Raw genomic sequence first — 3,262 nt, 5'->3', positions numbered from 1 at the left:
CCTGTGCTTTGCTAAGCTTGTTCTAAGTAGGTGCTATAGACCACTGAACCATCTCACCAGCCCCAACATTGTTACTTTTAATCATAGAAATTACTAATTATGTATATGTAATTCTCAAAAATCAATTTTTCAGCTCATCTTCACACTTTTAGGGCAAGAAGAGATAACTAAAATATTAAAATGTGATATAAATATTTTGATATTTATTTACAATTTAATAAATCAAGTGTGACTTTTCATTGTATAATGATGAAATGTAATTAAAATATTATGTTTATTTTAGATATTCATATGTAGTAGCTTTAAGTAAGAAGTAGTGGGTATAATTAACAGCTACTGGGGCCGCCCAAATAACTCAGCAGATTAAAGCACCTGCAAGCAGGAGCAGGAGCCCGGAGTTCGGCCCGGGGTTCGATCCCCAGGCCTGCCATGCAGGCCCCAACTTTGGGGGCGTGCTGAGACAGCAATTGAGAATGGGCATGGTGGCCCACACCTGTAATCTCAGCTCTTGGGAAGTTCTTAATAGGTGGATCACTGTGAGTCCAATCTAGTAGTGAGACCCTGAACACCATATAGACCCTTCCCTAAAAAAATACAAAAAAAAAAAAAAAAAAATCCAAAAAACAAAAAAAACCCAGCTGCTTATTAAAAAGTTTTAAAATCTTCTTGATATTATAATTGATGGTCTCTAAAACCATTCATTAATGATTTACATACAAAAGACTCATATACCTCAAAAAAGCTGTTGTACTCATAATATCTAAATTATGATATTTTTAGAGTGAAATGATGTTGATTAAATAAGCAAATTTAAAAAGATCACAGAAAATCTAGTCCAGAAAGCATAAAACTCAGCTCTCTGGTTGTTGCATACCTGTGAACTCATACGGACAGCCTTTAATTTTCCAATTTTAGCAATGAAGAATGACAATGCTCTAGCCGAGGAAGCCCATCCCGTTTTCTGACCAGGGTTTCTATTGGGGCTCAGTAATGTACATGAGCTTGTTTACTGGTGTGGCTATTCTTACACTCCATCCTCTTCAGAGGTCCAGTTGATGTGGCAAGATTCATACCTTCACCAAAAGTCGCATGGCTAGTCCACGCTGGTCAGAAGAGGCCAAGACTCTCAGGTAGACAAAGATATGCTTTGGGAGGGAAGAACATATCAAGGGCCTAGAAGTTACCTTTTAGGGGAAGGAACTGATCAGGGTGTGCACAACCCATATTTGCTGAGTTAATTCTTTGCCGTACAGACAAGCTTCCTGTGAAGTGAAAAACCTTTAATGACCGTGCCAATATTTTTTACAAGTAATTAGTTTAATTTTTTTTATTTTAAGTAACTGAGATGGTAGATCACTCAATGTATTTGGTTGATAGATCAGTGTGTGATTTCTAGCATCAGATTCTTCTGACTCACTTTAATTTTTATGTACATGATGCTCTTCATCAATTGTTAACCACAATTTAGAGTAAAACTGATCCGGAATCTGTTTTGTTCTAGCAATGAAACATTTATCAGTGGAAACATGGTCTATTTTTAAGCCTCATTCATCACATCCAAAGGCATTTCCAAAACAATTTAAATTTTATATGCACTAATATTTATCAAATTTTATTATAATTATACATTTGCAATATCATACAAATCATTCCAATTAAAATTTCATAATGCTTTTGGCTGTTAGAATTTTATGATCCTATGAAATAACAAAATAAATTTATTTTATAAATAAACATGAGAAAATCATTAATAACATATTTCCAGGTGTAGTTAGAAGACTAAAATTCTGTGTTAAAAGTGGAATGGTGATATGAATTCATGGCCAAGATAAAGCAATTTAAATATCTGTTTTAATCATTTGTCCCCATGATTTTCAAATGGGTAGTGCTGGATATTACTGCTGTTGTACTTTTGAAGTTTATGGCAGTAGATTTTAAATTGGGGCACTATTTATTACTATTGGTATAATTTTGAAATTTATGACAGTAGATTTAAAATTAGGATATTAATTGGATGATATGTGATACATTTAAAATATGTTTATAACACTTTTACTTTAAAATGTAAGAATTTAAATACGCATAGTAGCATGTGCTTATAATCTTAGCACTCTGAGAGACTGAAGCAGGAGGACCTTGGGTTAGAATCCATTTGGGCAATTTAGAGATTTAGAAAGGTCCGGTATCCAAAAAAAAAAAAAAAAAATTAAAGGGCTAGGGATGTAGCTCTGTAGAAAGGCCTTTGGTTCAATCCCCAGTACCATATTTTTTTTTTAGTACGCCACTGATGAATACATGGAGGCCATTCTCCATAAACCTTTCATAATTTCATATCTCTAGTCATTATCAGCCAAGTAGCTATCCTTTTAGGAAATTGTACATGAGTAGATGGCCTTGGGAAAATAGAGAAAGGTAATCCCTTTGGAGCACATTTGCACACATTCTCAAAATCAAGATTTTTGTCTTCCTTTCACCAAAGATATTTATATTGTCAGGGTAATTAAGACAAAACTTCTGTCAGAGGAAACAGTGGGAAGATGTTCTAGTAATCTATGTATAAAGTCAAAACTTTAATCAGAGAGTTTGTTTGCTGTTATCCCCATTGAGTATGCATCACCCTTGGGAACTCGCAGACTATTAGGGACCAGTGGTAAGATGCATAGTAACAATTGTGTAAATCCATATGGACTTATTGCTTCTTTATCAACTGAATTTATGAAAGAATGGGAAGTTAACCTTACTATGTCACAAGAGTCCCACTTAGGAACTACATTCAGGAGGAGAGCACAGGAAAAACATAACAGTGGCAACATTTTTCAGATACTTAAACATATGAAACAACTGAAGTGTGGATGAAAAATACTCAGAAATAAGAAAAAGATTCCCCATAACTTTAGCTCCTATATAATGCCTGGAAGATGGTGGGCACTAAAAATGTATTTGTTTAAAACATTGAACGGAGGAGTGATTGACACGATGAATACATAATTTTCTTCTTTTTGGCCTGCACAGCCCACCCTGATGGTGGGGCTGGCATGGCATGTGATGCCAGGGATTGAACTGCAGTCCCTTGAGCCTACCTAGGCTTGCCTAAGCAGGGGCTTTAGACTGCTGAGCTATCTCACAAGCCCAAATACATAATTTTCTAATCCATTTTTGCCTCTAGACTACTGTGGACTGAGTAAGATGTTAAATGTGTTGTACACAAGTAAGAGAAAATTGAACCATCAAATTCCATTCATGTATTTATTCCATATATATA

The sequence above is a fragment of the Octodon degus genome, unplaced genomic scaffold, assembly GCF_000260255.1.
Source record: "Octodon degus isolate 3935 unplaced genomic scaffold, OctDeg1.0 scaffold00001, whole genome shotgun sequence".
Classification (NCBI taxonomy): domain Eukaryota; kingdom Metazoa; phylum Chordata; class Mammalia; order Rodentia; family Octodontidae; genus Octodon; species Octodon degus.
This window is presented reverse-complemented; position numbering follows the sequence as displayed.